Genomic DNA, 27774 nt, shown 5'->3' on the forward strand with positions numbered 1-27774 from the left:
GCAGTGTATGTTAGCCAGGTCTAGTTGCACTCAGTATAGGTAGCCAGCTATAGGTCCCCCCAGTATAGGTAGCTAGGCATAGTATAGGTAGCCAGGCATAGGTGCCCCAGTATAGGTTAGCCAGGTAGGTGCCTCCAGTATAGGTAGCCGGTATAATTGCCCCCAGTATAGGTTAGATAGGCAGGTGCCCCCGGTATAGGTTAGATAGGTAGTTGCCCCCAGTACAGGTTAGCTAGGTGGGTGCCTCTAATATAGGGAGTCAGAATAGTTGCCCTCAGCCTAGGTTAGATTAGGTAGGTGCCCCCAGTATAGGTTAGATAGGTAGGTGCCCCCAGTACAGGTTAGCTAGGTGGGTGCCTCTAATATAGGGAGTCACAATAGTTGCCCCCATCCTAGGTTAGATAGGTAGGTGCCCCCAGTATAGGTTAGTTAGGTAGGTGTCTCCAATATAGGTAGCCAGTATAGTTGCTACCAGTATAAGCTCGGTAGGTAGGTGCCCCCAATACAGGTTAGATAGGTAGGGGCCCTCCAGTATAGGTTAGATTAGGTAGGTGCCCCCCAGTGTGGATAGATTAGGTAGGTGCCCCCCAGTGTGGTTAGATTAGGTAGGTGCCCCCCAGTATAGATTAGATTAGGTAGGTGCCCCCCCAGTATAGGTTAGATTAGGTAGGTGCCCCCAGTGTGGTAAGATTAGGTAGGTGCCCCCCAGTATAGGTTAGATTAAGTAGGTGCCCCCCAGTATAGGTTAGATTAGGTAGGTGCCCCCCCCCACTAGTGTGGTTAATTAGGTAGGTGCCCCCCCAGTATAGGTTAGGTAGGTGCCCCCCAGTATAGGTTAGATAGGTAGCTGCCCCCCAGTATAGGTTAGATTAGGTAGGTGCCCCCCCAGTGTGGTTAATAAGGTAGGTGCCCCCCCAGTATAGGTTAGATTAGGTAGGTGCCCCCCCAGTATAGGTTAGATAGGTAGCTGCCCCCCAGTATAGGTTAGATTAGGTAGCTGCCCCTCAGTATAGGTTAGATTAGGTAGGTGCCCCCCAGTATAGGTTAGATTAGGTAGCTGCCCCCCAGTATAGGTTAGATTAGGTAGGTGCCCCCCAGTATAGGTTAGATAGGTAGCTGCCCCCAGTATAGGTTAGATTAGGTAGGTGCCCCCCAGTGTAGGTTAGATAGGTAGCTGCCCCCCAGTATAGGTTAGATTAGGTAGGTGCCCCCCAGTATAGGTTAGATTAGGTAGGTGCCCCCCAGTATAGGTTAGACTAGGTAGGTCCCCCCCCCACAGTATAGGTTAGATAGGTAGCTGCCCCCCAGTAGGTTAGATTAGGTAGGTGCCCCCAGTATAGGTTAGATTAGGTAGCTGCCCCCCAGTATAGGTTAGATAGGTAGCTGCCCCCCAGTATAGGTTAGATTAGGTAGGTGCCCCCCAGTGTAGGTTAGATAGGTAGCTGCCCCCCAGTATAGATAGATAGGTAGCTGCCCCCCTATAACGGAGGGGGGAGCCGCAGCCGTGGGGAGGGCAGCCCGGCCTCTCCCTGCTCCCCCCTCCGAGTCTCACTGCACAGGAAGCGCTGCTGTGTACAGAGCGCATTAGCGCAACTCACCTCCCTCCTGGACCCTGGTTCCAATCGCCGCTAGTCTCCTCTTCTGTCTTCCCCTTATAGCCGCTGACACACGCTGCTTCCGGGTAAACAGGAAGCAGCGTGTGTATGAGCGGCTATGAAGAGAAGACGGAGACCGGCGGCGATTGGAACCAGGGAGGGAGGTGAGTTGCGCTAATGCGCTCTGTACACAGCAGCGCTTCCTGTGCAGTGAGACTCGGAGGGGGGAGCACGGAGGGCGCCCGGAGAGGAAAGGGAGGGAGAGGTCGGGCTGCCCTCCCCACGGCTGTGGCTCCCCCCTCCGTTACTGCGCCCACAGTCTTTCGGCGCCCAGGGCAGCGGCACGGGCCGCACGGCCCTAGAAACGGGCCTGCATGAACGATCAGCAGAAAGCCAGGCAACAGGTATTGTCTAAAAGCTAATAAATATGCCAGCCATCCTCGCATATCCCTCTCACTTCAGCTGTCCTTTAACCTCCCTGGCGGTAAGCCCGTGCTGAGCACGGGCTATGCCGCGCAGGGGGATTTCTCAGGCCCTGCTGGGCCGATTTTGATAATTTTTTTTTGAAGCACGCAGCTAGCACTTTGCTAGCTGCGTGTGCCCTCTGATCGCCGCCGCTCTGCGCCAATTACGCGGCGCTCCCCACGCCGTGAGCCCCCCCCCCCACCAGACCCCGTGCGCTGCCTGGCCAATCAGTGCCAGGCAGCGCTGAGGGGTAGATCGGTACTCCCAATGACGTCACGACGTCGATGACGTCGGTGACGTCATGGCGCCCCTCGCCATGGCGACGGGGAAGCCCTCCAGGAGATCCCGTTCTTGGAACGGGATCTCCTGATCTCCGATCGCCTGAGGCGATCGGAGGGGCTGGGGGGATGCCGCTGAGCAGAGGCTATCGTAGCGCTACATGAAAAAAAAAAAAATTAAAAAAAAGACTTTGCTGCCCCCTGGCGGATTTTTTATAAACCGCCAGGAGGGTTAAGACCATTTACTTGTCTCTGCATCGGAGGTCTTACATTGACACTTGTTTATGCTTTTAGACTTAAGTTGCACTTTTAGAACCTAATCCAAAACTCCGGGGTGGTGCTCTTTATCTGGCACAAGCATGACGGTGCTGCAGCCACATGAGCACAGCCACGCCTGCACAGTACCATGGAGCTACTCATGGAAGAGAGGCTCCAGCTCACTACGCAGGCACAGCTGTACTTGCGCGGGTGCAGTACAGCCGTGCTTGTGCTTAAAAAGGAGCACAGCCCCAATAAGATTACTCACCCTGTTGGTAATCTTTGGAGGGCCTGCACTTGGCAACAGGGGACAAGAGGACAGCAAGGAAAGCCTCATTAGCATCCCGAGGCTTCCCTCTCCTTAGGTAACTGTGTGATTTTGTACCTGAGCTTCGGCTCTGGTAAACTTTAATTATGTCATTTTACTTTTCTAAGGCAAAAAGAGAGCAATGCACCTGTGAAAATGTGTTGGCCAGAATTACACTTCCCATACTGTAGAATGTACTTTGACTGATATTTGAATGTTTTACAGTTTGCCACATTAAATCTACTGATGAAATGTCTTCTTAAATTAACATTTTAAATTTTTTACCCATTTAATCTGAATCTGCTAACGAAACACGGAGCATGCACACTATCAGGCAAGTATGCATGTTGGTAATATAGCTGTTTGCAGTTCCTAGCTGCAGTGCCTTCGGATGTCGGTCAAGCCTAAGTGCTATGACATGTCATAAATCTACTGCCACATGTCACTAGTGGTGGGGAATGACTGGCACAGCACGCATCTTCTTGAGAGTGTAATGTGTAGTAGGTAAAAGATTTGCTTTGAGAGTTATTGGTGCAAATGGCAGCGTCACTTCTTAAAGCGGTTTAACACCCAGCATTACAACTTTGCTTTAAAAGATTGCTTACAGCTTACAAACTATTATGCCAGATTTTTTTTTAACCACTTGAGGACTGCAGGGCTAAACCCCCCTAGTGACCAGGCCATTTTTAGCTAAATTGGCCACTGCAGCTTTAAGGCCAAGCTGCAGGGCCGCACAACTCAGCACACAAGTGATCCCCCCCCCCCTTTTCTCCCCACCAACAGAGCTCTCTGTTTGGTGGGGTCTGATCGCTCCCCCCATGTTTATTTTTTTTTAAATAAATATTATTGTTAGGTTTTTTTTTGTAAAATCCCCTGTTCCTTTAAATTTATTCCCTCCCTCCCTCCCTCCCCACAGCCGGCCAATTATGGCGATCGGCTGTCATAGGCTTCTGCCTATGAGAGCCGATCGCTCTCTTGTCCCCCATGGGGACAGCCGTGTCACACGGCTGTCCCCGGTGCAGCGCTGCTGCTCATCGCAGCACTGCACCAATTAAATAGATGGCGTGATCGCCGTCTAACAGTCTCCCGAGCGGCAATAGCCGCTCGGAGACTGAAGGCGGGGCGGAGCTCCGCCCTCCGAGCATGAGATGCGCGCGCACCATGCGCGCGATCTCATGCTAAACAGAGCCCCAGGACTTTACGCCAATTGGCGTTAGGCGGTCCTGGGGCTGTCGCCACGGCCACGCCTACTGGCGTGACGCGGGCGGCAGGAGGTTAAGCAGAAATTCACTGAATGGGTTAAACATGACATTTTAGTGTTGGATTTAACTAGGAATCCGCATCCGTTCTTATCTTTTAGTTACAAATGTATCTTTATTTGGAATACAAATAGACCTTTGAAAAGCCTGCCGGGGAAGCCCTCTTTGTTCTCTCAGAGCAGTGTTTGTTTGTTACATTGTAGATAGATACATTTGTAACTAAACAAGCAAGCACGGAGGAGGATTTCTAGCTAAATGCAGCACTTTAATGTCATGTTTAATCCATTCAGTGAATTTCTGCTAAAAAAAAAATCTGGCATAATAGTTTATAAGCTGTAAGCAATCTTTTAAAGCAAAGTTGAAATGCTGGGTGTTAGACCACTTTAAAATGCTAAAAGCCTTCAATCACTCAGTAACTGGAAGTGGAATCTCTACAAAAATAATGGAAGTTTGTTATCTGCACGTTGCTGTCACACGTCACATGACATCCAATGATGAGGGAAACTGTTTCTGTTTCACTGAGATTTGTGTGGAAATTGTCCAACATCCAACAACTAGTTTCATAGTTATGTAGATTGAAAACTGCAAGTATCCATAAAGCTCAACCTCTCGAGCCTTAAAGGGAACCAGATATGAAGAATGAAAAAGATTTTATACATACCTGGGGCTTCCTCCAGCCCCATTCACCTGGATCGCTCCCATGCCGCCGTCCTCCGCTGCCCGCAGCTTTGAGATCCGGGTCCCCGCACTTCCGTCAGTCAGGCTCCAGTCTAGCGTAAGAGATTTCCAAAATGTTTTTGTCATTTTTCTGCATTCTCTAATGCAAAAAAATGACAAGTAAAATACTCCTCTGAAATGAGAAAATAGGAAATCGGAAAAAAGAAAATCAGAAATCAGAAATTCAGAAATTGGCATTGGCAGAAATCTGAATGTCTGCGGAATTGGAAATTGGTATTTCTGACCGTCCCTATCTAGCTTTGGATGCCCTTCAAGTGAAGAAAGCATCCAAACCTTTTAAATGCAAATATACAAATTACTATAACTACTTCCTGTGGTAACGTTCTATCCACTCTTCCTCTGAAGAGCCTCATTCTAAGCAGGTGGGAACTCTCCTTTCTTTCTTGCTTAGTCCGTATCACTTGTCTTTTGTAAGGCCCTAAGCACAAAGAGCTCATTTGCCAAGCTTTTACATTGACCTTGGATGTATTTATACATGTTAATTATGTTGCCTCTAAGTAATTTTTTCCCACGCTAAATAATCCAGTTTATTTAATCTTTCCTGATATGTGAGATCTTCAATTGCGTTGATTAATGTAGATGCCCATTTTTGAACCTCTTCTAAAACTTTAATGTCCTTCCATACCAATTGTCTCCAAGAGCTGCAGTTTAACCCCCCTGGCAGTATGATTATTTCTGGATTTTAGGGGCTTTTTAATGTTTTAGACATTGCAATCAGAAAAAAATCATGACGCCAGAATGCCTGCAGCAGCCCCAGCTCTCACTTACCTCCCTGGGCTCCAGCGCTGCAATTTTACCTCAGTCCTCCGGATGGCGCTGTATCTCTGTGGTCAGATCGATGACGACGACCTCACCAGAGTGATTCAGAGCCTTGGAGGACAGGAAGGAGAGCGGCTACTGACGTCTGGATCCTCCGGGAGGTGAGTAAAAACTCCCGCTGTGCGCTATGCTCTGCATAGAGTTCCTGGTGGCTAGCAAGAGCGTTTACTTTGGGGTTACCGCCGGGGAGGTTAAGCAAAGAAATACCAATTTCTTAGTGCATTCTGATAAACGTTAATGATATTTTCTGTATGCTTTTCTGAAACGTCAATTTTATCACAGTAACTAAATCATTTTTGGCTTATCATTACCTTTATATTGTAGAAATGTGGGCTTTTAGATAATACATACCTTTGATTAGCCACCAGGGTGGCAACTAGGTCCGGTCATTGTGCACCTTTGTTGGAATCATGGTCAACAGAGGCCCCTTCTGGAGGCCGACACCTTATGCATTTACAGACAATGTTTGGTGCCAAAATAATGACACCTTATGTACACTTCGGCAATCCTTATTGAAGCTAGTAATTCCTTAAAGAGCAACTGTAACGAGAGGGATAACGAGGCTGCCATTTTTATTTCCTTAATAAATACCAGTTGCCTGATTGTCCTGCTGATCTTCTGCCTCTAATATGCTTAGCCATAGACCCTGAACAAGCATGCAGCAGATCAGGTGTTTCTGACATTATTGTCAGATCTGACAAGATTAGCTGCATGCTTGTTTCAGGTGTGTGATTCAGACACTACTGCGGCCAAATAGATCAGCAGGGCTGTCAGGGAACTGGTATTGTTTAAAAGGAAATAAATATGGCAGCTTCCATATCCCTCTTGTTCCAGTTGTCCTTCAATACATAATACATCACCAAGTGGTTTCAGAAATCTTCTGGCACATTAAAATTAAGTGAACCAGCCTAGTTGGGATGCATCTTAACCCCTTCCCGACCGCCTAACCCCGATAGGCGTCGGGAAGATGGTAGCCCTACAACCGCCTAACGGCAATCGGCGTCAAGAGCGGTGGGCGAAGATTAGTGGGGTTCGCGTGCATCCCCGCTGAATGACGGAGCAGAGCTCCAACATCAACCTGCTAGCCTGCGATAAAAAAACGTTTCTAACGGTTGTACAGCGATGCTATCTAGTGTAGCGCTGTACGGGTGCCTATGAGAGGCAATCATGCTGATTGTCTCTTGGGGGGGGGGGGGGAGTAGGTGAGGGAGGAAAGTAAAAAAGTCATTTTTATTTAAAAAAATATTTAGATTAATAAAAAAAAAATACAGCCTGCAGCAGTGATCAGAGCCCACCAACAGAAAGCTCTGTTGGTGGGCAGGAAAGGGGGGATGATTTATTTGGCTGCTAAGTAGTGCAGCACACTGTCAAAGCAGCAGTGTGCTGAATTTAAAAAAATAGCCTGGTCACTAAGGGGGTGTAAGCCTGCGGTCCTCAACTGGTTAACATCACTAAGAGAACCAGGAACAGTACATTAAAGTTCTATTTTCAATGTATACAAATTGAAGCGGTTTTGCCACATCTGGCATTGAAGGGGTGGGAGACACACAACAATCATCACTTTTCACCCCTCACCAGGCTAAACCAGTTCTATTTGCATAAATTGAAAAAAAGTGTTTTAATCAGTTTAGATGCTCATTCCCTGTCATGGGCTCTAGAGAGATGTTTCAGTGATTAGGGATGTTCCCCGTATGGCATGGCTCTAAGGCCCCTTCAAGCATTCTGTTGAAAACCTGGAATCAAAAAGACCTTTGTTTTAAAATTGTGGTTTTAATGTGGAGTCCTTGGAGTATGCCGATGTCTGCACACTATTCAAAGTACACTCAAATGACCAAATAGTCTTCTTCTGTGTGTTATTTGGTGTGGTACCATGAGGACTGATGTATTAGAATACAATTCTTATATGTCAGTAATATTTTGTTTCTGGAGACAGAAAGGCGGGGTTAGATTATGATTTGGTGAGATTAATATGTGGCTTTAAATCATAGTTAAATGGACCCTGAGAAGTGGCTAAAAAATGAAATCTGGAATTAACGGTAACTTCGGTGACTTCAGCTGAAGTTCTCTTAGGACTGAACTGCTCATGCGCAGGACTCTTACGGCAACCGGCACGCAGGATTTCAGCCAAAGTCACTGGATTACTGGAGCCAGCAGTGGGACCAAGGGAGGGAAGAAGAGGATGTGGACGAGGCCCCAGGTAAGTCCATATTTCATTTTATAGCCACTGCTCAGGGTCCCATTAAAGCAGAGTTCGCCAACCCTAACCTCAAGGCCCACCAACAGTGCATGTTTTGCAGAAAACCACACACTATCACAGGTGAGGTAATCAGAGCCGGGACAAGGTCCTCCAGCACCCAAGGCTAAGACACCAAAGTGCCCCCTCCATCCCTGCCACCCCAGCCATCACACACTGATTGCTATTAGACTAAGAGGCACCACAGGGCCCACAACCTCCCCAACACCTTAATATCTAGTTATCTGGCTTGCAGTCACTGCCATGTATCCCCTTTTCTTATTTCTTTCTGCTTCAAACACAATTAGGAATGACAGCTGAATGAATTCTGCGCCCCCTCCTACACTGCGCCCTGAGGCTGGAGCCTCTTCAGCCTATGCCTCGGCCCGGCCCTGGAGGTAATTAGTGTCTCAGCAGAGCTGATTAACTACCTGTGTGGATATATACAAAACATGCACTGTTGGTGGGCCTTGAGGACAGGGTTGGGGAACACTGCTTTAAAGGGCAACTGTAGTGAGAAGAATATGGAGGCTGCCATATTCATTTCCTTTTAAACAATACCAGTTGCCTGCAGCCCTGCTGATCTATTTGGCTGCAGTAGTGTCTGAATAACACCAGAAACAAACCAGCAGCTAATCATGCCAGATCTGACAATAATGTCAGAAACACACGATCTGCTGCAAAAGCATTACAGGCAGAGGATTAGCAGGGCAGCCAGGCAACTAGTATTGCTTATAAGGAAATAAATATGGCAGCCTCCATATACCTCCCACTTCAGTTGTCCTTCAAGTTCAGGATGGTTAAGGCTAGTGTATGGTTTTAAGTTAGCATTAGGTGGAAGTATTGGGTTAGGCTTGAAACCAGGGGCGTAACTAGAAATCACTGGGCCCCCCTGCGAATATTTGGGCCCCCCCCATAGGTGCCAAATAATCGTAATGGGGCAGCGTTTCACTGTAAATTAATTGTAAAGTGGGCAGCATTTCACCAGACAATCGTAATGTGGGCCAGAAAATTGTAATGTAGGCAGAGTTCACCAGAAAATCGTAATGTGGGCCAGAAAATCGTAATGTGGGCAGCAGTCACCAGAAAATCATAATGTGGGCAGCAGTCATCAGAAAATTGTAACGTGGGCAGCGGTCACCAGAAAACTGTAACGTGGGCAGCGGTCACCAGAAAATTGTAACGTGGGCAGCAGTCACCAGAATATTGTAACGTGGACAGCATTCACCAGACAATCGTAATGTGGGCAGCGTTTACCAGACAATCGTAATGTGGGCCAGAAAATTGTAATGTAGGCAGAGTTCACCAGAAAATCATAATGTGGGCCAGAAAATCGTAATGTGGGCAGCAGTCACCAGAAAATCATAATGTGGGCAGCAGTCATCAGAAAATTGTAACGTGGGCAGCGGTCACCAGAAAATTGTAACGTGGGCAGCAGTCACCAGAATATTGTAACGTGGACAGCATTCACCAGACAATCGTAATGTGGGCAGCGTTTACCAGAATATCGTAATGTGGGCCAGAAAATCGTAATGTGGGCAGCGTTCACCAGAAAATCGTAATGTGGGCAGCGTTCACCAGAAAATCGTAATGTAGGCAGCGTTAACCAGAAAATCGTAACGTGGGCAGTGTTCACCAGAAAATCGTAATGTGGGCCAGAAAATCGTAATGTGGGCAGCGTTCACCAGAAAATCGCAATGTGGGCAGCAGACACCAGAAAATCAAAATGTGGGCAGCAGTCACCAGAAAATCGCAATGTGGGCAGCAGTCACCAGAAAATCGCAATGTGGGCAGCAGTCACCAGAAAATCGCAATGTGGGCAGCAGTTACCAGAAAATCGCAATGTGGGCAGCAGACACCAGAAAATCGTAATGTGGGCAGCAGTTACCAGAATATCGCAATGTAGGCAGCAGGCACCAGAAAATCGTACAGTGGGCAGCAGGCACCAGAAAATCGTAATGTGGGCAGCAGTTACCAGAATATCACAATGTGGGCAGCAGACACCAGAAAAATCGCAATGTGGGCAGCAGGCATCAGAAAATCGCAATGTGGGCAGCAGTCACCAGAAAATCGCAATGTGGGCAGCAGTCACCAGAAAATCGCAATGTGGGCAGCAGTTACCAGAAAATTGCAATGTGGGCAGCAGGCACCAGAAAATCGCAATGTGGGCAGCAGACACCAGAAAATCGCAATGTGGGCAGCAGTTACCAGAATATCGCAATGTGGGCAGCAGGCACCAGAAAATCGTACAGTGGGCAGCAGGCACCAGAAAATCGCAATGTGGGCAGCAGTTACCAGAATATCGCAATGTGGGCAGCAGACACCAGAAAATCGCAATGTGGGCAGCAGGCATCAGAAAATCGCAATGTAGGCAGCAGGCACCAGAAAATCGTACAGTGGGCAGCAGGTACCAGAAAATCGCAATGTGGGCAGCAGTTACCAGAATATCGCAATGTGGGCAGCAGACACCAGAAAATCGCAATGTGGGCAGCAGACACCAGAAAATCGCAATGTGGGCAGCAGGCATCAGAAAATCGCAATGTAGGCAGCAGGCACCAGAATATCGCAATGTGGGCAGCAGTTACCAGAATATCACAATGTGTGCAGCAGTTACCAGAATATCGCAATGTGGGCAGCAGGCACCAGAAAATCGTACAGTGGGCAGCAGGCACCAGAAAATCGCAATGTGGGCAGCAGTCACCAGAAAATCGCAATGTGGGCAGTAGTCACCAGAAAATCGCAATGTGGGCAGCAGTCACCAGAAAATCGCAATGTGGGCAGCAGGCATCAGAAAATCGCAATGTGGGCAGCAGGCATCAGAAAATCGCAATGTGGGCAGCAGGCACCAGAAAATTGCAATGTGGGCAGCAGTTACCAGAATATCGCAATGTGGGCAGCAGTTACCAGAATATCGCAATGTGGGCAGCAGTGACCAGAAAAAAAAATGCCCCTGTAAAAAAAAACAACAATTCCCTTACCTGTCAGGAGTCTCTCCCGGCCTCTGGTGCGCAGCTCCTCCAGCGACGATGCTCCTGTGCACTGCAGCACATCTCCCGCGCTGAGTTTGACAGGCAGAGTGCAGGGCTACGGCAAGATGGCGCCCGAAGCCCTGTACTGGAGACACAAATAGTCTCCAGTGCAGGGCTTCTTTGGCGGCCATCTTGCCGTAGCCCTGCTCTGCCTGCCGGAGGAATATGCAGGCTGCCAGAGCGGGGCTGCGGGGAATGAACTGGCGCAGCGTCTATTAGACGCTGCGGCCAGATGAGCACCTTGCTGGGGGGTACAGAATCGGCAGCGCTCCCCCCGCACACAGTGAGCGGGCCCCTGAGCGGCCCCGGGCCCCCCTGCGGCTGAGGGGGTCGCATCCCCGGTAGGTACGCCGGTGCTTGAAACAGTTAACAAGCTAGATCAAACTGTTTTGAGGAATGCTTAAAGGGTAATGTTATGGTCTATGAGAGGTAAAATAAATAAATGAATAAATAAGCGTTAGTGTTAATGTTATTTCAGCGAAATGGCTAAGGTCAAGTATAATGTTCAGATGATTGAGGAGAGTTGGAGATGGTGAAATGTTAAGACTCTATCCACACAAAACGGTGTTGGGCATGAGCAATGCACATCATGTGAAAATACCCCAAAAAGCGCTGCAGGTCAGGCTTTCCTTTTTATATCTGTAGTGCCTTTTGAAACTAGAGCTGTGTGTTCAGATTGTTTCCATGTAGCCCCCCAAAAATGTAATCTGTATTTGGGTAGTGGCAGTGGCTGGATAGTGTAATGGTTAGGGTTCTGACACAGTCTGACACAGGAGACCTGGGTTCAAATCTCAGCTCTTCCTCGTCAGACTTCATAACACTCCTGCTGCCTACTCAGCGCACCCTAGTGGCAGCAGCTCAAGTGCTTTGAGTCCACCAGGAGAAAAGCGCAATATAAATGTTCTTTATCTTGTCTTGTATGCTGGTTGCGCATGCCTCAGCTGTACTGAATCAGGATGCGTTTCTCAGAATTTCACCCAGTAGTGGTTTGGCAGCAGTGCTGAGCGATTTTCATTGGTCAGTAACACTTACATAGTAATTGAGCCCTTATGCTGGCCAAACAAAGCAGCATACAGTATAATTTTTAGATAGAGCTAACAAACAATCAATCAATCTGTGTTATTTGCCTTTTCTGAAAAAAAAAATATGAATGATTCCTCCAACATGCAATCATTTATTACATGCTGTCTGATAGAAATGGATCTTTCAAAAGATTGATTTTATGGAGGTATCCTTATTTGCGAAGGAAAAAATGAACTCTTAATTTCCTGACAATATGATCTTTTCAAAATAAAAATGTGATTGATTGGCTTACTATACTGTTTATTGTCTGGCTTGCATGAAGGATGCTTTGCAAGACACAATACAGTCATTCAGCAAAACAATCGGTTCAGTCATATGGTTATGTAAATCAAAAGGTGGCCACACACTATGCAATCTGACTGCACAATTTTTATACAATCTTACCAACATCCATATAGTATAACAGCAATGGATTCACTGTGACTTGGATATATTTTTCAGTTAGTCTCGTATACTACATGAAAGTGGTAAAATTGGTGATTGATTGATTCAGCTTGTATGGTGTGTGGCCTTCTATAAGCTTAATGCAAATTATCTCTTCATTGATATCAAGTGCCCTTTTATCAATTGTTTATTTTCAGAAATTCTATCAACACAAGCAGAAACGTGATGGTTCAACACAATAATCTTTTGCTTGTGATCACATATGTAGTTAATGACAATTTTATTGTAATGGAACTTTAAAACGTATTTGTAGCAGAATGTCCACTGTATGTGACAACATTTGCAAGGTTAATACAGTACAGTTTAATTGCTCTACACTCCACATTTACTCCAGTGATCACATCTACTGTTAGTTAATTCTGTTTAAGCACACCGGAAGTGAGAGGGATATGGAGGATGCCATATTCATTTCCGTTTTAAGCAACACAAATTGCTTGGCTGTCCTGCTGATCCTTTACCTCTAATACATTTTTAGCCATAGACCCTGAACAAGCATGCAGGTTAGATGTTTTGACTGCAGTCTGAATGTGTTAGTTGCATGCATTGCTGATGAATATCAGGTAGGCTGCTGACATCAAAAGTGGAGTGGAAGTAAGGGGGAGAAGAGTTCATAAGTGTTAGAAGTTAAGTATTATGTAGGCCTCAGTGATTTGAACTGAGTTAGTCAAAAAGGCTTGGGGTGCAGACTTGCCCTTTAAAGAGATTTTCTCTTAGAGAGAAAATCTACAGTTCTGACTGTCAGCAGAACTAGGACATACCAAGAAGCTGTTCTATGGACAAGGCCACAGGTCTCACTGACCTCAACATGTAAACCACAAGAACAGTAAACACAGCCATGTTTAATCAATATAGAATCATGACACCATAAGGGGTCTGAGCCAATTGTAGGTTTGGGGGGGAGGCTCAGATGATGTTCCAGTTAACTCTTTTCTGGTCCGTATAAAACCCACCGCCAGCGTCCGGGGAGGCACTTTTCTGCTTCCTGTCCCTGCTGGCTATAATAATCTTTAGTTATGTTTTGACATCTTGTATGCTCTATCTGTAGTATCTGTATATACAGTACTTAATTTAGATGTAACTTAAGGTCCGTAAACACGCCGGACTGGAGGCTCCAGTCCGGCGTGTGTACGGACCTTTAGTATAGAAAGAAGATAATTTGATTACCATTCATAAGGAAGGTAATCAAGAAGCTGTAACGCAACGGACTTACTACAGAAGAATCTGCTTTGCTAAGATGTAACGAACTGTATCTGTATATCTGTTTACTGAATAAACACTTTGGAACTTGGAAGCCGCCTAAAGAAGTTCTATCTCCTATGCTGTTTTGCTGTGATGATGTAACGTCTGCGGCTGCGGGCACACAGGGTGTCTCCGCAGCCGCCTAAGTTTCCCTGCTCGGAGGGTTTTTCCGTTCCGTCGGCATCTAGCACGCCGAGGACGGAATTGTCTTTGGCCCATAGGGTTGCAGTATCGCGTGGCCGCGCGCGTAGACAGGACCTTTATGCTGGGAGGAGGCGCGTCAGCTGACCCGCTGGTCGGCTGACGTCAGAGGGGACTCACGCCGCTCAGGATTGGCTAATTGCAGTGGGCGCAGCTGTGAGGTCTCCTCTGCTTCTTAAGCTTTCACGATTCACTCGCAACCTGTCTGCTGTTGCGAATACATACGTGTTAGCGCTCAGACCTTAGACTAGTATCCGGTGTGCTTTGATCTGGGAGGAAACCAGGGATTTCACACAAGACTAGGACTATTGTTTATTGTATTATTATTGATATTCTGTGTATGACTCTGGCTTATCTCTGACTCCGCTATTGCTTAACGTTTCTGTACCTCTACCCATCTGATCTAGTTGCTGAACCTCTGCCTGAATACCTACTACTCTTTTGCCTACTAATTCTGTACTTTATCTGCCTCTCAGTTGCCGAACCTAGCCTGTCTGACCTCTCTACTCACCAGTGGGCCCTTGCCACTGGTGAGGTGCGTTTCTGATAGTACCCACCAGCTCCTCTGGTGAGGTTTAGTTAAATCTACTCAGTTACTGTTTCTGATAGTACCCACCAGCTCCTCTGGTGAGGTCTCATTAAACTAATCAGTTACTGTTGCACCAAGCGCATCTCACTCTGTGTTCCTGTTAGCTATACTTGCTTGGTGATTCTGCAGATCACCACATAATCAGGTATAGCGTCTGTATTATTGGTGATTCTGCAGATCACCACATAATCAGACGTCTGTGTTGCTACACCAAAACATTATTACAATTGTTACAGATGAGAATCGTGTTTGCAGCTCTTACTAATGAGTTGCTGGTGCCGGAATAAAGGTGTGTTGTTGTTGATAGAAACATATAGTTTCTTACAATAAGCTTCTGCATTGGTCAACAAAACCATCCATTGCATTGAAGTGAAAATAAACTGATTAAATAAATAATTGATCGATCCTCCTACTCCTAAAAATTACTATTTTTTTTAGATATCACATGGTTTTATTTTATGTTTCAACATTTACACAGTAGATTTAATGTTTTATTATCTCTGCTCAATTGCAGTTTATTAACTGTCCCAGAGCTAAAATACATGAACTATCTGACAAGGGAGAGAGAACATGTCACTTGCATTCCTGAAAGTTAACTCGTTCAATCAGTTAAAGCAAAAAAACACAGCCTAGTTAGGTTTGACACTGTACATACACATGTTTATCTCATCATGTCACCTCGGTTACACTTTAAAGAACTAATAGAGAGTGTTAAGATATGTGTTGATTCATGATTCATATGCCCTTATACAGCTTATTCACTGATCTAGAGTTATGTGACAATATTGTCTGTTTGTTAACCAGGAAGTGTTAAATAAAGTTTTTACTCGGAGAGCAGAGAAAAAAAGAAAGAGAAGAGAACAGTGTGTGTTCCTGAGAGAAACCAAAGCATGGTGTCTGTGTGCAGTTTATCCTCTATCAGAGATCTGCTGTAACTCACAAGATAAGATTAGAAAGCAGCATTTGGCTGGTAATCCCATCTCTTAAACTAAAATGGCAACAGAAAAGTTAGAAAAATGATAGGATTGGTGCAAAGATAAACTTTAAAGGGAAATTAATCATTAATGGTTTGAAGTAGATGAAGTAGATGTTAGATAGTTAAAAACCTTGTAACTTTGCTGGACCTGTTCTTGTACTAGAGAAAGCCATAAGTCGAAAGCGAAAGGGGATATGTGTCTCTTCATAATTGTGCCCAAGATGACAGAGAAAAAATTGATCTCAGCTTTGGTGCATGACTTAGACCTGTGCAGAAAACACATGTTGTACGATGGGACTGAATGATAGCTTTTCTTGGCACCAGCAATGAGGTTCCCAAGAAACATCAGCTGCTGTCAAAGAACAGAGCAATCACAAATATGTTATGAGAAAAGAGCATTATGTGCAGAGCTGGCAGCAGAAGCAGCCTAGCAGCTTAATCAATACATTCCTACAGTCTTATGGCTCATACACACGGAGTACGGCTGTCGCCGCAACCATGTGGCATGCGCGTGTTGCGGCGACAGGTCGCCCGTGTGTATGACATGCGCGCCCTGAACCGTCGCCCGTTGGAGCTGTCGCCAGGCGATTGACATGTTCAATCGCCGGCTACAGCTGTCGCCGCAACTTCGCCGCAACTGTCGCTAGTCCGCGTGTGTATGCGGACTACCGACAGGAAACACAATGCAAGTGAATAGAGCATCCGGCCGGGGGATGCTCCATTCACAGACAGCTTCCGACGCGTCTCTGCCTTTCTGGCGTGACATGTGGACAGCTGTCGCTGGCGCTTGTAAACATGCAACAGGGGACATTTTTCCCCCGTGTGTATGTAGCTTAACTCATTGTCAGAGAGCTAGAAGAAGCAGGAGCACATGTGATCTTCACTACAGCCACCCATGCCTCCCTGTGTGCTGTGAAGGTGGAGACTGCCTCACTCTACTCCTTACAAAATCAAATCAAATCAAAGATAGCTTTATTGGCATGACCAAGATTCATTACAGGTATTGCCAAAGCAAGGGGAAAAGGGGGACATGGGAGGGGGTGAGGTAGGGGGAAATTGGCTAAGTAGTCTGTGGACATTTTTTAGGTTTACAGTTCCGTTATGCTCCTCTCAGTCTGTGGCATGCTGTTGTAATGTCTGATTGCGCTGCCCGGAAGCTCCCTTCCACACTGAGTAGCACGCATGCTCAGTGTGAAGTTAATGATGCTGCTGGAGGTAAAATACTAAATATCTCCGCTCCCATACCTCTTACACTCCCCAAATTTTCAGGGTAGGGAGGGGACCCCCTGAACGACCTCTATGCCAAATTGCAGCCCCGAGATCCACTGGTTCAGGAGATAGATTAGAGAGATCTATCTCGGGAACCAGCGGGTCTCGGGGGCTGCAATTTAGCATAGAGTTTGTTCGGGGGGTCCCCTCCCTACCCTGAAAATTTGGGGAGTGTAAGAGGTGTGGGAGCGGAGATATTTAGTATTTTACCTCCAGCAGCATCATTGTATAGGAAATGTGGCCGCACAGTCTCCTACTGCGCATGCGGGGCAGCGCAAATCCACAGGCAGCGTAATCAGACACAACACTGTAACATAGCGCGCAGTGATTGTCACTGTGGATTCCTCTTCTCCAGTACGATATATGTTTTTCTCTCATCTTCATTCCTTTCTCTCTACCACATTCCCTAACATCAGTATCATGTTACAACAGAGAACAGCCTTCCATCACAGAGTTTTCCATCTAAGTGCACAGTAAGTGTGGGATATTCCTCAGGGCCCATCAAGAGTTCTTAGACCTTGGCCAAAGGTCCCTGGCATGTCAGCAGAGGCAGCGCTAAATGATGAAATTTGTCTACTAATGAGAAATGCATGTACCACTCCCCCAGTGTGTCAGTCTACTGTTGCTATATGGGCCTGTTATTCAAAACCCCTGCACAGTCCTTCTGCATGCCATGCTCAGACATTCAAAAGTGTTTTATATGACCTGAAAAAGAGGGCTGCACAGTTACTCAGACCCCACCGTCCATAATACCCATGTTTTTTTGCTTTACTTCTGCCTTTCATTTAATATAATAAAAAAGGTCAACATAGGGTAAAAGAACGTGTATTTGGATGATTAATTTAACAATTTCAGTTTACATTTTCTTCACAACCTAGAAGAAACCAAAATAAAAGAGAGAAAAAAAAGTTAAAAACAAAGTGCAGAAAAATGAAGGTTTAATCGTTAAAAGAACCATTTTAAAAGGACCAAAGGACAAGGACTCACAAAAGTGTGTACAGTACTGTGAATGCTGTAAAATACAAGCAAAAATCAGCACTGCCTAACACAGCCTAACAATATTGTAGTGTTGGCGACCTCTGAATGGCTAAGGGTGGTCATTGGGATTGCAAGGACACACATGAAGGCTACATTCTACCGGATGCTGTTTTGTCCTTGAAAAAAACACAAATTCTATTGCCAGCACAGCATGAAAAATTTTAGAAATATTCTGCGATAACCCAATAATCCCTTTTTGCAGCAAAAACTGATTTCGCAAATGAGCCATTCGCCTCTCCAGACAACTCTGCCATGGAATTTTCATTGTAAGCAGCTAATTCATATTTTGTTTTTTTTTCATGATATGCCTAATTTTTACTGCACAAATGTCAGCTGCATCAACAGAAATAACATTACAAATGTGATCAAGGTGTGTATGAAATCATTCATTATCAATAGTAGTATCATTCTTTGCATATGAATCCATGTACGTATCTGAAACATGCAAAAAATACCAATAATAATAATAATCTAAAAAACAGGGTTTATGTACACCATCTTGTTTTTATTTTTCAGAATTTTTATTTGTTATTTTTATACATTTATTTATTTGTATTATTTCATTAAAAACAGTGATAATATATTGTAAGCTCTTCTGTCATAAACAATACTACTACTACTAATAATAATAACAACAGTGATGATAATGATGATGATAAAGAAATAAAGTTAATTAAAATGTAAACTATAAATACATTTCCTTGATCGCATTTTATTTATCTTTTTAGCATGTTATTATCTCTGTTATTTTTAATGTTAATCTATGGTTAGTATAGGTTATGTAACAAACAGTGGAGCTGGTTTATCAAGATGGGTGCAAAGAGAATGAACAAAAGCAGAGCAGTAGTTCAGAGTTGCCAATCAGATTTCAGGTAGTAAATGAAACAAGGATTTTAATTAGTTACGTTGGGCAATCTTTTTTTAATTTTCTTCCACTCTTCCTCATACTTGTCTTGAGAAATAAACTCTAGTACGAAAATTAAATTTGCTTGCATTCCTTTCTCTCACTCTCTCGCTTTCTTTATTTCAAAATTACTAGAAAAATTACTTTAAGGACCACTATTGCGAAAAATTGTTAAATGTAAAATTTATGTAAACACACAAATAAGAAGTAAGTTTCTTCCAGATTAAAATGAGCCATAGGTTACTTTTCTCCCATCTTGCTGTTACTCACAGTAAGTAGTAGAAATCTGACAGAACCAACAGGCTTTGGTCTCGTCCATCTGGGGGGGGGGGGGGGGGGGGTGAGTTTCAGCATAACTTTTAATGTTTATAAAGACACTCCTTGAAAAGGATTTATATAAAGATGCTGGCCAGCCTCCCTGCTTACTGCACACTGTTTTAGCAGTTGGACAGAGCAGCTGCCATCCACTATGTGCTTTTGAAAATAAAGAAAACTCTGAGAATCCCCCATAAGGAGATGGGCTAGTCCAAAACCTGTCGGTTATCTCATATTTCAACTACCTACTGAAAGTGACAGTAAGATGGGAGAAAAGTAAATTATGGCACATTTTACTCGGGAAGAAATGCACTTTTTGATTTGTATGTGTTTACATGTATTTTAAATTTTACAATTTTCACAAGTGGTCCTTTAATAAGAAACAACACCCATATAAAGTACAAATAACTTGTAACTTGTAACTCAGCATTATCTGTTCTAAACTCCCAAGAAGGAAAGAAGAATGTGGCATTTAGATTAAGCATTTGAAATATTTTGCACTACACTTTCTTACCACATGAGGCTGCTCTAGCAAAGCAATAAGGCTTGTCATTTCTCTGGCTTTTCTCCCTACATGTCTTCCATGTAATTCCTCCATTTTTACATTTCTTTGCTTATTACTTCTTCACAGTGTGTGGTTTAAATGCATTCAGACTTTCTTTTAGTGTGTGCATTTACAGCCTGTGGTCAGCAGAGACCAAATCGGCTTGTGTAGTTTAGTTCAGAATAAGTAAGTGTGCTGGAAATACAACCAAGCGGGTAAATAATTACCACACATTCTGTTCCTATGCCAAGCTGTTTCTGTAGAAAACAAAAAAGTCTACCTATATTGAAAGCCTTTTAGGGCAAAAGACAATGCAGAGAGACATAATGATACAAAATGTTCTTTTAGAAATCTACTCAAGTAAATGTAAGGATTTTTCCAATTGGTTGCTGTGAGTCCAGTTATTTTTTATTATTATTAGGCTCCATGCACACTATACATTTCTGTATTAATTTTGTGCGCAATTTTGCATACGTTTTCGCCAATGAAAGTATGTCAAGTGCATTTAAATGCAGCAGTCCATTGTATGAGATAAGAATGACAATGATCCCATCGTATGAGATAAGAATGACACACTTTTGTGTAGTTTCTGCACAGCACCACTTACTGTAGTGAAACCGCATACAAAACACATCGTCCTTGATTCCCTAAAGGGTGCTAAGAGCTAACACCCTAGTGAAGAGGCACTTAGGACACGAAAATGGCGCTTCACGCGCTAATATGCGTGCAAGCGTTCGCACACGCAAAGTTTAAGCGGTGCGTGGTGCGCCGATAACATCGCACCAGTGCGCGTGAACCACGGTATGACGTTTCGCACACACCGGTGCAACGTTATCGGCGCACCACGCAGCGCTTGAACTTTGCACACGATCAGTAAGAGCTTTAGACGTGCAAACTACTTAGCACTCTAGTTTGCACGTCCAAAGCTGTTAGGCATGCTAACTATGTTAGTACACCTTTGTGAATCAAGCCCATCATGTTTGTGATTTGTCTTGCATTTTTGTTTGTGTTTTTGAATGTGTTTAGTGTGCATGAAGCTTTTGCATGTCATTGTCTTTATACTTAAGTGTGCTTACAATAACTTGAATAGGACTCTGATCAATTATGCAGGCTTCTTCTATAACTGATTTTGCTTTTGTTTTAAGATACAAGCTTCTCTCAGGCAATGTTAAGGCTTGGTGTTTCTTTAACAGCTTCACAGCATCAGAACTTTGTTTTTCTTACCAAAGCATCATTTTTAGCTTCATTTTTAGCTAAGCTCCACCTATCCAAGAAAAAAAGCCTGGCCTTTTTACCCTGATGCGGTGCAGAGCATGATGGGATTTCCTCTGTTGTAGTTCACGTTGCCTAGCAACTGGGAGAGGTGCTCAGGAGGACACAGGACAGTTGGAACTGTGTATTATGCTCCCTGTCACCTCCTTTCAACCAAAAAGATGGCTGCCATCATGAAATCAATAATTTACTTGTTCTTTTAAAACAGGGTGGGTAAGAGATTATATTACCGTATATACTCGCAAGCAAGCCGACCCGCATATAAGCCGACCCCCCAACTTTTGCCTGAAAAAGCAGGAAAAAATGATTGACCCTCATATAAGCCGGGGGTAGGAAATGCTGGCCGCATGATCCCCCCCAGTGTGTCCCAGTATAGCTAGTATAGTGCCCAGTATGGGAAGGTAGTGCCTCAGTATAGTTAGTAAAGTGCCCAGGATAGCTAGTATAGTGACCAGGATAGCTAGTATAGTGCCCAGGATAGCTAGTATCATGCCCAGTATAGCTTGTAAAGTGCCCAGGATAGCTAGTATAGTGCCCAGGATAGCTAGTATAGTGCCCAGGATAGCTAGTATAGTGACCAGGATAGCTAGTATAGTGCCCAGGATAGCTAGTATCATGCCCAGGATAGCTAGTATCGTGCCCAGTATAGCTAGTATAGTGCCCAGGATAGCTAGTATCGTGCCCAGGATAGCTAGTATAGTGCCCAGGATAGCTAGTATCATGCCCAGGATAGCTAGTATAGTGCCCAGGATAGCTAGTATCGTGCCCAGGATAGCTAGTATAGTGCCCAGGATAGCTAGTATCGTGCCCAGGATAGTGCCCAGGATAGCTAGTATAATGCCCAGGATAGCAAGTATCGTGCCCAGGATAGCTAGTATCGTGCCCAGGATAGTGCCCAGGATAGCTAGTATAGTGCCCAGGATAGCTAGTATAGTGCCCAGGATAGCTATTATAGTGCCCAGGATAGCTAGTATAGTGCCCAGGATAGCTAGTATCGTGCCCAGGATAGCTAGTATCATGCCCAGGATAGCTAGTATCGTGCCCAGGATAGCTAGTATCGTGCCCAGGATAGCGGGTTTAGGGCGCCCGTCCCCCCCGCTCCCCCCGCGGCCGCTGCTATTACCTTAGCTCCGCGGCTTCCTATTCCCCTGTCCTGCTCTTAAACAGCAGCTCGCCCCACGGTGGCTGCTGCGTGATGACGGAGGAAGTCTCAGAGAGCGGCTTCCTGGTTACTATGGGAACCTCTCTCTGCACTTCCTCCGTCATCACGCAGCAGCCACCGTGGGGCGAGCTGCTGTTTAATTAAGAGCAGGACAGGGGAATAGGAAGCCGCGGAGCTAAGGTAATAGCAGCGGCCGCGGGGGGAGCGGGTGGAAGAGGGCGGGGGAGCGGGGGGACGACCCTCAGGCACATCACTCGCAAGCAAGCCAACCCCCCAACTTTTGACCCACTTTTTGTGGGTCCAAAATTCGGCTTGCTTGCGAGTATATACGGTACCTATCTATTTTAATTAACATAACTAATGTAACTTAATGGCAGTATGTTTGTTTAGGCTGAAGTTCCTCTTTAAGCACTTTAGAGCACTTCTGGCGCAGCGTACTGCAACGTGGGAGTGCGAACTGCCCATAAATTAGCATTAGGCTGCAGCGGGGTACGGAAAATTTAACGCACTGCCTCAGTGTGGAAGGGACCTAAAGTAAATAATGTGCTCGAAGTGGAGCTGAATTCTTGCACAGGACAGAAAAGAAACACATAGAAATTCTCCCTGTCTGTATTTAGAGAGTTTAGCCTTTCTAATTCCCCTCATCTGTGTCTAAAGTTGTAATTTGATCTCTCCCCTGGTCAGCTGACTACTACGTCAGATAAGACAAATAAGCTCATTTGAAAGCACTGGATGTTAACAATATGTCTGCTTCCATGAAAGCAGGAAGTAGAAACAGTGCAGATTCAGGGCCGGATTTGTACTTTTTACCGCCCAAGACCCATTACCTCCAGCCGCCCCATGACAACAACGTGGTTAGGATAGGGTTATCGGCCATAGAAAAGGGGGGAGGTTAGAAATACTAATAGATCAGGTTATTAGGTTTAGGTACTTACAAAAAAAAAAGTGCTTAGGAAAGATTAAAAGCTAGGCCTTTTGGCAATTTAGGTTAGGAATTTGAGAATAGCATTATGGGAGAAGGGTTAAACTTAAGTATCAGGTTAGAGTAAAGCTGGCCATACAACTATAGATTTCTACCCAATGTTCCAAAGCGATCGGCGCCTTTCTGAAAGGAATCCGTTCAGAAGGAATTGATTGCTACAACACACAGCACAGCACATTACTTTTTCATAGATTCCAGCAGGTTATCTATTGAAAACTGATCGAACCCCAACGCTGCACTGTTTGATATAATGCAATGCAATGGCCTATCAATCATCTGCCACTCCTGCTCCACCCCCAATTGACCTAGGCGTCCTGTTTGATACTTTAGATCGATTTCTGGTCAAATTCAATCAAATATAAAGGAAATGATTTCCATTTGATTTGATCAGAGTGAACAAATCTGCAGGGAATCAAATTAGAAATTCAATGTGTGTGTATGGGGACCACTATCGCGAAAAAAGTAGGCAGTTACAATCCGGTTTTGGGCCAGTCCATCTCCTCATGGGGGATTCTCAGGGTCTTCTTTGTTTTCAACAGCATTTCCTGAACAGCAGTTTAACTGCCAAAATAGTAAGGATACCAGCCGGCCTCCCTACTCTCTTGCACACTATTTTGACAGTTAGACTTTGCAACTGCTGTTCAGGAAATGCTGCTGAAAACAAAGAAAACTCTGAGAATCGCCCACGAGGAGATGGACTGGCCCAAAACCTGTCGGTTCAGTCAGATATTAACTGCCTAGTTTTTTCACGATAGGGGTCCTTTAAAGTGCTGCAGAAGATGTTAGCAGTATATAAATACATAATAATAATAATAATGTAGGACATTAGACTATGATAGGATTAGATTGTGATTAGATTGTGAGCATTTATATGTCAGAGCTATATAAATACATAATAATAATAATAATAATGGTAGGACATTAGACTATGAATATGGTAGGATTAGATTGTGAGCTCCTCTGAGGACAGTCAGTGACATGGCTATGTACTCTGTAAAGTGCGGCAGAAGATGTTAGCACTATAGAAATACATAATAATAATAATAATGTAGGACATTAGACTATGACTATGGATTAGATGCATGCCACTCCCCGCCTGCTGTGTGACATCACTCACGTGCCGCTTTGTTGTCCCTCTACCCCCTGCATGACAACAGAATGCCTTGTCAGTTACACAGCTGACCCGCATCTGTACAGTCCAGCCCAGCGATGTTGCCCAAGAGGATTGGGTCTTGATTCCGGACAGGTGACAGTCACAGCCTCACAGGTGTGTATGCACCTTAACAAGAACCCATAAGTACTAAGAGCAGTGCAAACTAATCAGGCTGTATCAATTAGATAAAAACAAGTGTAATAAGTTTGTAGTCAATTTTAAAAACTGCTTTTATCCATATAAAGTAGCTGTAGGGAGAAAGTGCTGGTGCTCAAACATAGATATAATTAGGTTGATTCATGAAATGCTAATGCGCTAAGCCGCATGGGTTAAACCGGTGAGCGCACGCTATCAGCGTAGTGAGCGCTCTTGGCTGCACGTGCTTCTTTGAAGTACAGTGCGATGATTTGTAGCACGCCCGTCATACTTTACTAGTGCGGCCGCTACTACATTAAATGTAGTAAAGTATGACGGTCGTGCTACATACCATCGCACTGTACTTCAAAGAAGCACGCTTAGCCAAGAGCGCTCGCTACGCTGATAGCGTGCGCTCACCGGTTTAACCCATGCGGCTTAGTGCATTAGCATTTCATGAATCAACCTCAATATCCTTTAAAAAAAACAGGGTGAACCACTGATCTCAGAAGACTAAAAGTGCAATAAGAAAAGGAACAAGTGTGAATAGCTCTGCTAGGGCAATGGAAAGACAAATGACTGTGGGGGGAGGAGAAGGGAAATAATTCTACCTGATGAAAATGATGAAAGGAATGAAAGGGGTGGATAGAGAGAAGAGATGAAGCCAGGCTACAGGAGGACAGAGGGGACCACCAGGCAGCCCTGTTTTAGTAGCTTGCTCCTGGGAAGGAAGAAGGAGGGGGAGGGGGAGAGAGAGGGATGCCATTCCCAGCTGGTCACTCATTGCACAGGCACAGCGTGCTTCTAGTCTGCAAAATGCTTTCTGTTCTGCGGACACTTCTCCTCCCTCCCTTCACTCTGACAGCGCTACCACCATGCACAGATACCTTTGCTGTGCTGAGAGTAGCCGCCCGTCTTCTTCCTGAAACTGAATCTCCCGGCTTGGCTTCTCTGCTCAGCCCCTCCTCCTTCAGTGTCAGAGCGGAGAGGAAAGGAGGGGAGGGGCGCTTTCCTCCGTTCAGTTCCTAGCAGAGACGGGACAGATGGTGTACAGTGTGCGACAGTCGCCCCAGCATTCCTGTCGGCAGGTTTCCGCCCTAGGAACCGGCCTAGGTGGCCTGTGCGGAAATCCGGCCCTGTGCAGATTTATTGTAGGATTTGTATAAGCTGTAACAAAGAAATGTTTTTCTTTAAAGGTTATCATGCTGTTGCATATCTTTTAGAGCAGAGAGGAAGTTCTGAGTACAGGTCCGCTTTAAAGTCTTAGTGTGCTGAAAATAACTTAAAGTCATTAGTAATTGCTAAAAAAAAATGCAGCAGATACTTGCCTAAGGAGAGGGTAGGCTCAGGGTCCTATAGAGCCTTACCACTCCTCTTCTGGTCCCCTCCGTTAAGTGCTGGCTCTACCGTTTGGATCCCCCGCTGCGGGGTACTTTGAAAGTCTTCGAAAGGAGGGTGCTGCGGGGGACTTAAGGAATCAGTTTGTCCCGGCGCGGGCACAGGGCGGCTGCAGAAGTCTGGTAGAAGCCCCAGGTAAGTATAACTATTTTTTTATATATACAGTTAAGGTTCACTTTAAAGGACAGCTGACCTGAGAGGAATATGGAGGCTGCCATAATTATTTCCTGTGAGGACTACTAGATGATGCTGAATTTTAGCTGGCTGAGGCCTGCCTGCGTTATCATCTTGGCTGGGCACAGGCTTGAACTGGTGAATATTTGGCTGTATACAAGTAGGGATGATCAGAAAGTGCAACTTCCGATTCCGTGGAAATATGGAATTCCGTCAGAACGAAATTCCGTAGCCGTTACATTCCGGCGGTATTTCCGGCGGTACAATTTCAGTAATCTCATTTGAAACCTCCTTTTTTAAATATCGTAGGCCATGGGACCTAGTGGCTGTTCCACCGGTCATTTTTTTTTTTTTTTGGAGCAGCAGGAGTTGTCGTAGGCCATGGGACCTAGAGGTGGTTCAACGGCAGTCATACATTTTTTTTGTTTGCAGCAGCAGGAGTTGTCGTAGGCCATGGGACCTAAAGGTGGTTCCACGGCAGTCATAAAATGTTTTGTTTGCAGCAGCAGGAGTTGTCGTAGGCCAATTATTGTAGTCATCTTATTATTGTATTGTATCATTATCTTATGAATCAGTGAGAGGGGCCTTGTAATTGTCACTGATCCATGACTCATTCATTTTTATGAACGTTAGACAGATCCGTTGGTCAGTGACCACCCCACCTGCAGCGCTAAATACTCAATCAGAAAGAACACTGGCGGCGGGGCATGCCCGAACCTCCAGTGCATACTGAGCGAGTTCAGGCCAGGTATCCAGTTGTTTTGTCTAATACTCCATGAAGAAGAGAAGAACCGAGAGCCCGATATGGTGTAGTATGTCAAGGTAATTGGATAATTAGAAAGAGTATGAATTGTATACTCACAAACCAGGGTTACCTCCAGGCAACCACTGTATAGGCAGGTGAGGAGATTAGCCTGTCCTCACTCAGGAATAAGAAGTCGCTCTCTGTAGGCTTGAAAAACAAGAAGGGGTATCCCCCTCCACCAAAGGTGGATACAATCAGTATTATGGTAGAGAACAGAGGCGCCAAAAGGATAAAAACAATATTTAAAAGTTTTAAAATTATTGCTTAGGAGGCAGTGGTGGACTCACCTCCCACAAGCAGACACAACAACTGTGTATTCACAAAAGGGACATTTATTGGTATACTCCAAATAAGGTCGCAACGCGTTTCGCAGGTCAAACCCGCTTCATCAGGCAATTATAGGAAGGAGCACACAACAGCAGTATGTCCAGATAGCACCTGGCGCCTCGGCGCCAGGTGCTATCTGGACATACTGCTGTTGTGTGCTCCTTCCTATAATTGCCTGATGAAGCGGGTTTGACCTGCGAAACGCGTTGCGACCTTATTTGGAGTATACCAATAAATGTCCCTTTTGTGAATACACAGTTGTTGTGTCTGCTTGTGGGAGGTGAGTCCACCACTGCCTCCTAAGCAATAATTTTAAAACTTTTAAATATTGTTTTTATCCTTTTGGCGCCTCTGTTCTCTACCATAATACTAATACTCCATGAGGTCATCATTACTCTCCATATTGTCTGGAGCACTAGCCGACCCCAAGTAATCATTCACCATAGCCGCTGGCGGTGACCACTTTGTCCGCTGGTGGTGCTGCTGCTAGAAGGAGTATCTGGCATTGGCTGATAAAACTCCTTCAGCATACTCAGCAGGTTCACAGATTGGCTATTGGTGCTGCTGCTGGGAGTGGGATCACCAGACCTTTGCTGAGTGTGATGAGGCTTGGTAGCTTGGGCCCGGGATACAGGTGCAGGAAACGCATCTTCTACCCAATGAAGAAGTGCATGTGAATGTGGCTCATCCTGGCATCTGCTTGGGAGGAGGGTATGAACTGGCACATTTTCCCCTTGCACTGGGGATCTAAGATGGTGGCCACCCACATATCGAGCCTTGATT

At 45.2% G+C, this 27774-nt stretch overlaps 1 long non-coding RNA gene across 1 annotated transcript in view; it reads right to left on the reverse strand.

The window, feature by feature from the left end:
• Nucleotides 1-17556: 17556 nt before the first annotated feature.
• LOC137561212 (uncharacterized) overlaps nucleotides 17557-27774 on the reverse strand; it is a 51700-nt gene continuing 41482 nt past the window's right edge. Inside the window, exon 4 of the long non-coding RNA XR_011029929.1 lies at nucleotides 17557-17656. This is a non-coding gene — a long non-coding RNA (uncharacterized lncRNA). The remainder of the gene's footprint in view (nucleotides 17657-27774) is intronic.

The sequence above is a fragment of the Hyperolius riggenbachi genome, chromosome 3 (assembly GCF_040937935.1).
Source record: "Hyperolius riggenbachi isolate aHypRig1 chromosome 3, aHypRig1.pri, whole genome shotgun sequence".
NCBI classification, from domain to species: domain Eukaryota; kingdom Metazoa; phylum Chordata; class Amphibia; order Anura; family Hyperoliidae; genus Hyperolius; species Hyperolius riggenbachi.